Here is a 9,336-nt window from a genome sequence, read left to right as displayed (position 1 = left end):
TGATCCACCCACCTCAGCCTCCCAAAGTGCTAGGATTACAGGCGTGAGCCACCGCATCTGGCCATATGTTGGCTCTTATTAGGTCATGTGAGCCCTCTGAGAATTGTATATAAGAGATTTTAATCCCTTTGCCTGGAAAAAAAAAATGCATCTATGCACATAATGCTTTGGGGGGTTCTAGTCAAAAGGGTTTAGAACAAACACTGGCTGAGAAGGACACGACGTCACTTCTGCACATTCCTGCCAAAGATGTATAACCTGAATCTAACAATGAATAAATATCAGACAAGCCCCAAAGAGGAATATTCTATAAAATAAATGGCCTGTACTCTTCAAAAATGTCAACGTCATGAAAGACAAAAAAGACTGAAGAACTGTTGTAGATTAAAGGAGACTCAAGAGACTTGAAAACTAAAGGCAACATGTATCCTAGATTGGATTCTGGACTAGGAAAAAAACAGTGTTTCTTTTGCTCTGAAGAACATTACTGGGACCATTTGTGAAATGCATATGAAGTCTGTAGATTAGACAAGAGTCAGAGAGAGGGGAACAGAAAGAGATGGGTAGAGAGGGAGTTATAGAGCAAACAGTGAAATGTTCATTTGGGGAATCTGTGTGAAGGACATTCAAAAATTCTTTTTTTTAAAATTTATTTTACTTTATTTTTAGACGGAGTCTCACTCTGTTGCCCAGGCTGGAGTGCAATGGCAAAATCTCGGCTCAGTGCAACCTCCACCTCCCAGCTTCTAGCAATTCTCCTGCCTCAGCCTCAGGAGTAGCTGGGATTACAGGCGCACAGCACCACACCCAGCTAGTTTTTGTATTTTTTTTTTTTTTTAGTAGAGACGGGGTTTCACTATGTTGGCCAGGCTGGTCTCGAACTCCTTACCTTGTGATCCGCCCATCTCAGTCTCCCAAAGTGCTGGGATTACAGGCGTGAGCCACTGCGCCCGGCCCAAAAATTCTATCTTTCTTTTTCTCTCTCTTTCTCTTTTTCTCTCTCTCTCTTTTCCCCTCTCCCTCTCCCTCTTTTTGTCTCTCGACAGGGTCTCACTCTGTCACCCCGGCTGGAGTACAGTGGTGCAATCATGGTTCAGTCCAGCCTCAACTTCCTGGGCTCAAGCAATTCTCCGGCCTCAGCCTCCCGAGCAGCTGGGACTACAGGTACGCACCACTACACTTGGGTAATTTTTTTTTCTTTTTTATCGCAAGTCCCCAAGAGGGCTTTATTTTTTCGTTTCAACATTCTGTTCTGCAGCTTCCTTGGCTCTTTTTGCCCGTATGCCGGAAAGCCGGGCGTTGGCACGGGCCATGCGGAGACTAGCGAAGGCTTTGACATTCTTCTCCTCAGTGACGATTCGAGCTTTCTCCTTCTTATAGACATTCCGGGTGGGCATGACCGGTCCTGTCAGCTGAGTGACCAGTTTCAATTCTTCGGCAGAACTGTCTCCCTTCTTGGGGGGCCGAGGGCTTCCTGAGGAAGAAGACGAGTTTGGAGAGGTACTCCTTCAGCCGCTGCACGTTGGCCCGCAGGGACAGCAATGGACTTGTTCCGCTTCCTCGGATCCACAGAAATGCCAATGATCTGGGCCACCCTCTTGTGAATGCCGGCCACTCTGAGCTCCTCCAGGCTGAAGCCCCGTGTGGTACCGAACCACGGGGGCGGGGGTGGGTGGGTGTGCAGCGCACGATGGGCCGTATGGGCCCCGATGCGTGACGCGGGCTGATGCGGCGCGCCTTGGTTTGCAAGGCCCTGAGTCTGCGGATCTTCCGCGTCGGCTGGTTGAACCACGTGACCACGCGCCGCTGCCAGTCCTTGTGAAAGTGGGGCTTCAAGATCATGCCATTCCGGCTGGGCACCATGGGTGCCTACGGCCCTCCTGTGCAGGAAAACAGCCAAGCGGAAGCAACACCTGGGTAATTTTTTTGTTTGTTTTGTAGAGATGGGGTCTCACTTTGTTGTCCAGTCTAATCCCAAACTCCTGGTCTCAAGTGATCCACCCACCTCGGCCTCCCAAAGTGCTGAAATTACAGGCGTAACCCAGTATGCTGGGCCGATAATTCTTTATACTATTTTTTGAAATTTTTCTATAAATCTGAAGTTGTTTGAAATAATTTAAATCTTTTTAAAAATCCTAAAGTCTAGAGCCAGGTGCTTCATTATGGGTGCTTCATTATGGAGTAAATAAAAACTGCACCAAACCTGCATCCTTTCTGAGCTCTGCACACCCTCTCTACCTACAGAAAAAGGCTGACAAGAGTTCTCATGAAACAAGCAGCAGAATAGGATGGCAAAAAGTTCTGGAACTATGGAGTGCAGTGCAACCCAGGGACCAAGAGCTCAAGTCTCTCATCTCCAGTGGTCTGTGACCCTGAGCATGTCATTTAAGCTCTCAGTGCCTCAGTTGACTCATCTACCAAACTGACATCATGGTAGTATTTACCAAGGAGACTATCTATATGACACTGGGAAAGGCGTTCTTCAATAAGACACTACATATGAACCATAAAGGGGAATGTTGAAACATTTCAATTAAAATTTAAAACTTTTGAATGACAAGACACCATTGACAAAGTAAAATGACAAACCACAGAGAGAAGACCCAACCCGGACAGAAGATCAGTATCCAGAATACGTAAAGAACTCCTATGAACTAATTTTTTAAAACCATAGGTAAACCTAATAGAAAAATGGGCCAGAAATGTGAACAGGCAATTCACAAAGAAAGAAACCTGGAGAGCTGTAGGATAAGGTGCTGAATATCGCTGAATTCAAGAAAATTAAAATGAAATCCACAAATACATCATTCACAGCCATCATCATAGTCAAAAATAAATAAATGAATAAAGTCTGAAAATATCAAAAGTTGGCAAGGAAATTTACAAATGGTACTTATACACTGCTGGCAGCAATATACTTCTTTAAATAATACTTCTTTGGCGAGTAATCTTGCTAAATCTTGTAAAGTTTAAAATGTGATCTACTACAAAGATAGCAATTCCACTCCTAAATGGGTATCCTGGAAAGCTCTGAAATGGGTACCCAAGGAGATACACACTAGCAGGTTCAATGCAGCACCATTTGTAAAAAGAAGCAGGGCCGGGCGCGGTGGCTCACACCTATAATCTTAGCACTTTGGGAGGCCAAGGCGGGAGGATCACTTGAGGTCAGGAGTTCGAGACCAGCCTGGCCAACATGGTGAAACCCCACCTCCACTAAAAATAGAAAAATTAGCTTGGCGTGGTGGCAGTTGCCTGTAATCCCAGCTACTCAAGAGGCTGAGGCAGGAGAATCACTTAAACCCAGGAGGCAGAGATTGCAGCTGAGATCGCGTCACTGTACTCCAGCCTGGGCAACAGAGTGAAACTCCATCTCAAAAACAACAACAACAAAAATCAAAACAAAACAAAAACCTAACTTCCTTAGTACAGATACATAAACTGTGGCTGATTCATACAGTATAATACTAGACAACAAATAAATAAATTAGAGCAGTAGTTCTCAAACTTCAGGGTATATGGAAATCATCAGAAGGGCTTGGTAAAGGACAGATGACTGGGTCCTACCCCTAGGGTTTCTGATTCATTCAGTGGAAATTTGCATTTCTAACAAATTCTCAGATGTTGCTGATGCTGCTGGTCCAGGGACTACACTTTAAGAACCAGTAAACTAGTTACATGTTTCAACACACTTAAATCTTAAAAACCTAGTACAGTTAAAAAAAAGTCATAAAAGGATACATAAACTGTATCTAAACACTATTAAACAATGCTATACAGTTTATGGATATATCTTTTATGATAAAAGTAAAAAATATAGGCTGGGCACTCTGTGACTGGGCTCATGCCTGTAATTCCAGTGCTTTGGGAAGTCAAGGTGAGAGGATCCCTTGTGACCAGGAGTTTGAGGCCAGCCTGGGCAACATAGCAAGACCCCGTCTCTACAAAAAAACAATTTTTAGAATTAGCCAGGCATGGTGGTGTGTACCTGCAGTCCTAGCTACTTGGGCGGCTGTGGCAGGAGGATTGCTTGAGCCCAGGAGTTTGAGGCTACGGTGAGCAATAGCACCACTGAACTCCTACCTGAGCAACAGAGTGAGACTCTGTCTGTTAAAAATAAAATAAAATTAAAGTACAAAATATACATGGGAATGTATTTCAGGGGATTGATTACCTGGAGAGAGATGAGGGTGATAGAAGGATCTTAGCTGTTTTTTGTTGTTGTTGTTTGTTGGTTTGTTTGTTTGAGACAGAGTTTCGCTCTTGTTGCCCAGGCTGGAGTACAATGGCACAATCTCAGCTCACTGCAACCTCCACCTCCCGGGTTCAAGCAATTATCCTGCCTCAGCCTCCCGAGTAGCTGGGATTACAGGCAGGCGCCACCATGCCCAGCTAATTTTTGTATTTTTAGTAGAGACAGGGTTTCATCATTTTGGCCAGGCTGGTCTCGAACTCCTGACCTCAGGTGATCCACCTGCCTTGACCTCCCAAACTGCTGGGATTACAGGTGTGAGCCACTGCACCCAGCCAGCTGTTTTTATATCACTTCATTTCTAAAGCAAGTTAGCAAAAGCGTTTATACTTGTTTCATCACAGTGGTGAGTAGAAAGGTATGTATTTTATGTATGTTTGAAATGTTAAGGAACGTTTAAAGTTTAAATCATTTAGCATTCATCACACAGGGTTGCTGTGTAGAGTAAATGAGGTAATGTGAAAGTTCTGGGTAAAGATGGCAAGATGAAGTTGGATGACAGAATCTCTGTCCCTGTATATGTAACCAGAAAAATAATAATTAAAAAATTAAATTAAGAGATACCAGGCCAGGTGCAGTGGCTCACACCTATAATCCCAACATGTTGGGAGGCCAAGGAGGTAGGCTTACTTGAGCCCAGGAGTGTGAGACCAGCCTAGGCAACATGATGAAACTGCATCTCTACAAAAAATACAAAAATTAGCTAGGCCTAGTGGTGTGTGCCTGTGGTCCCAGCTACTTGAGAGGCTGAGATGGGAGGATCGCCTGCGCCCAGGAGGTTGAGGCTGCAGTGAGCCCTGATCATGTCATTGCATTCCAGCCTGGGTGACAGACGGAGACCCTGTCTCAAAAACAAAAAAAAGAAACAAGCACCTCAACCTCTAAATGTTTTTCAGTCTTTTTCTTTACGTGAATCTTTTAGAAACTAAGATCGCTTCTAATGAAGAAACATCTATTTAAAATTCAATGATTCTTTCAGTGTAGAGCTGCCAGATAAAATACAGGACATCCAGTTACATTTTAACTTTAGGAAAACAATGAATAATTGTTTAGTATAAATATGTCCAAAATATTGCATGGGCATACTTTTTAAAAAACGTAATTTTTGTTTATTTATTTCTTTTGAGACAGGTTCTCACTCTGTCACTCAGGCTGCAGTGCAGTTGCGCGATCATGGCTCACTGCAGCCCCAACCTCCCAGGCTCAAGCAATCCTCCCATCTCAGCCTCCTGAGTAGCTGGGACTACAGGTGCATGCCACCATACCCGGCTAGTTTTTTTATGTTTTGTAGAGCCAGGGGTCCCTCAATATTGCTCAGGCTGGCCTCAAACTCCTGGGCTTAACCAGTTCTCCTGCCTTGGCCTCCCAAAGTGCTAGAATTAAATGAATGAGGCACCATATCTGGCCCAAAATGTTTAGTTTATTTTACTCGTATTTATTAAATCTGACAACTCTACCTCAGTGTCATTCAGGGATCTTTATAAACATTAGCTATAGTACACAAGATGTAAAGTGCCTTCCTTTCACGCAAATGAAAGATATAACAGGAAAATGTGGTTGTAATTGAAAAATTATAGGACCTTGAATTAAGACTTGGGTTCTAAGTTCTGGTTTCAACTTGACTTCTTAGTAAATGTATGGCTTTAGATAAGTCACTTAACCTAAGCATCAGGTTCCTCACACTGTATAAAATTTTGGGGTTTATTTGTTTGTTTTTCAGCATCAACTATATTCCAGGAACTTTACATGCATGATTTCACTTAATCCTTACAATGACCTCATGAGGAAGGTCTTATTATCCCTGTTGTCAAGACAGGTACCTGTGGCTTGGTTGAAGCTCTGTGAAAGCACCGACTATCTCTTTCTTGTTCACTGCGGTGTCCTTTGTGTCTAGCATGGTAAACCTAGGAGGTACTCAATACATATCAAATGTATGAAAGAAGACCCAAACTCACATAGCTAAATTAAGGGACAGAGCCATCATTTGAACCCAAATCATTTTGATTTCAAAATCTTCAGTTTTTTTCTTTTAATTAAATTTTTATTGATGTATACTTTACATATAGTAAAATGCACAATTTTAAACACATGACTCTATAAACGTTTACCTGTGTATATATTCCACGTAACCACTATGGGATCAAGATATAGAACATTTCCATCTTCCTGAAAGTTCCTTCAAGCTCTTTCCCAGTCTATGCCCCCAGAGTTAACCTCTATTCTGACTTCTATCACCAAAGCTGCCACTCTTAAGTACTAGGTTTCTCCTCTCCTGGGTTGTGTCAGATGATATGCAAAGTATTCTTGAAAGTGTTTTTGCAAACTCAGGCTGCATCTGAGTGCTGTTGGCGTTTAGAATAGGTCTTTATGGGCCGGGCGCGGTGGCTCACGCCTGTAATCCCAGCACTTTGGGAGGCCAAGGCGGGTGGATCACACGGTCAGGCGTTCGAGACCAGCCTGGCCAATATGGTGAAACCCCATCTCTACTAAAACTACAAAAATTAGCAGGGCGTGGGGCGGGCGCCTGTACTCCCAGCTACTCGGGAGGCTGAAGCAGGAGAATTGCTTGAAACCGGGTGGTGGAGGTTGCAGTGAGCAGAGATTGTGCCACTGCACTCCAGCCTGGGCGATAGAGCGAGACTCGGTCTCAAAAAAAAAAATAAATAAAAGAATAAGTCTTTATGCCAGCCCGCTCATCACCAATACAAAACTGAGATTCAGCAGGGTACAGTGGCTCACACCTGTAATCCCAACACTTTGGGAGGCCGAGAGGGAGGATGACTTGAGCCCAGGAGTTTGAGACCAGCCTGGGCAACATGATGAAACCCTGTCTCTACAAAAATTACCCAAAAAAGCCCGGCATGATAGCACATGCCTGTAGTCCCAGCTACTCAGGAGGTGGAGGTGGGAGGATCACTTGAGCCCGGAAGGTCAAGGCTTGATCGCCTTGACAGAGTGAGACTGTCTCTAAAAAAATTAATTTTTATAAATCAAAATTTTAAGAGGCTATATTACGCCCTGCATTTGTCAAAATGGAAGGGTTTTACTCAAGATTGCCTTCTGATCCTACTTTCTGATTCTCTGCAGTAATCTTGTCTTTAAAAAAAAAAAAAACTGCATGTTTTCTTTATCATAGACCCTCTGGCTCTCTCTCCCGGGATATTCCTGAGCCCATTGCTTAGACATTTTTTAATCACCACTTCATTACCCGAAACGTATCTGGCTTCATCATATAAAGCAGTCTGAAATACTAAGAAAAATACCAGATTAAAATAAAACCAAATTGATATCTCAAAAAAATTCCTCCACTATTGACTATGGTATTTAATTTACTCTTTCTTTCTTATTTTTTTTTCTTCATTCAACAGGTATTTGCTGAGCACCAAATGCTGCCCCTCCAGTTTGCTGTTTGAGTGGAACTGCTCATTGCCCTGTCTTGGCTGTCCTGTAAATCACAAGGCCTACTCATATGTTCTACGAAACACACAATCGTTCTTTAGTACTGGCCACACATTAAACTATACCTTTCTTCCCTTACAGTAAGCGGTAACCCACTGTACACCAAATTTTAACAGCCAGTGAGCTTAAAGATCCATCTGACAGAAATCAGACGGCCTCCATTGTAGCAAACTTTCATTTTATCTCCTGGTCAAACTTTGGTGCTCACCTCTGAAGGGTTACAGGCTTTTACACCAATCAGGTACCCCCTGACTTGGAAGTGAACTTCTTATCCCAGAAGACAGTATCACTTGTGGTTAAAATAGCATGTTTGGGCATCAGGCCGCACAGGCTCATTGAGTCTGGCCATGCCACATACTCTCTGGGGGACAAGCAAATTAACTGGCTTCAATTGTCTCATTTGTAAAATAGGAATATAGTACATATATTACAGTGTGTCTGGAATTGGTGGGTTCTTGGCCTCATTGACTTCAAGAATGAAGCCGCGGACCCTCACGGTGAGTGTTACAGTTCTTAAAGACAACGTGTCCGGAGTTTGTTCCTTCTGATGTTTGGATGCGTTCGGAGTTTCTTCCTTCTGGTGGGTTCGTGGGCTTGCTGGCTCAGGAGTGAATCTACAGGCCTTCGAGGTGAGTGTTACAGCTTTTAAGGTGGCGCGTCTGGAGTTGTTCCTTTCTCCCAGGGTGTTCATGGTTTCAATGACTTCAGGAGTAAAGCTGCAGACCTTCCGGTGAATGTTACAGCTCATAAAGGTAGTGTAGACCCAAAAACCAGTAGCAAGATTTGCAGCAAAGAGTAGAAGAACAAAACTCCCACACTGTGGAAGACAACCTGAGTGGGTTGCCATTGCTGGCTCAGGCAGCCTCCTTTTATTCTCTTATCTGGCCCCACCCACATCCTGCTGATTGGTCCATTTTACAGAGAGCCGATTGGTCTGTTTTACAGAGAGCTGATTGGTCTGTTTTGACAGGGTGCTAATTGGGGCATTTACAATCCCTGAGCTAGACACAAAAGTTCTCCACGTCCCCACTAGATTAGCCAGATACAGTGTCGATTGGTGTATTTACAAACCCTGAGCTAGACACACAGTGCTGATTGGTGCATATACAAACCTTGAGCTAGATACACAGTGCCAATTGGTGCATTCGCAATCCCTTAGCTAGACATAAAGATTCTCCAAGTCCCCGCTAGATCCAGAGTGCTGATTGGTGCATCCACAAACCCAGAGCTAGACACAGGGTGCTGATTGGTGTGTTTACAAACCTTGAGCTAGATACAGAGTGCTGATTGGTGTAGTCACAATTCCTTAGCTAGATATAAATATTCTCCAAGTCCCCACCAGATTAGCTAGATACAGAGTGCCAATTGGTGCATCCACAAACCCTGAGCTAGACACAGGGTGCTGATTGGTATGTTCACAAACCTTGAGCTAGACACAGAGTGCTGATTGGTGCACTCACAATCCCTTAGCTAGACACAAAGGTTCTCCAAGTCCCCACTAGACTCAGGAGCCCAACTGGCCTCACCCAGTGGATCTTCCACCAGGCCGCAGGTGGAGCTGCCCGCCAGTCCCCCGACGTGCGCCAGCACTCCTCAGCCCTTGGGCGGTGGATGGGACTGGGCGC

At 44.1% G+C, this 9,336-nt stretch overlaps 1 pseudogene; it reads right to left on the bottom strand.

Annotated features, from left to right (window-relative positions):
* Positions 1–1,214: 1,214 nt before the first annotated feature.
* On the bottom strand, positions 1,215–1,863 carry LOC129021878 (large ribosomal subunit protein eL13-like; annotated as a pseudogene).
* Positions 1,864–9,336: the final 7,473 nt, after the last annotated feature.

Source organism: Pongo pygmaeus, chromosome 21 (assembly GCF_028885625.2).
Source record: "Pongo pygmaeus isolate AG05252 chromosome 21, NHGRI_mPonPyg2-v2.0_pri, whole genome shotgun sequence".
NCBI lineage: Eukaryota > Metazoa > Chordata > Mammalia > Primates > Hominidae > Pongo > Pongo pygmaeus.
The sequence above is the reverse complement of the archived record's forward strand: the minus strand, read 5'-3'. Positions and strand labels throughout refer to the sequence as shown.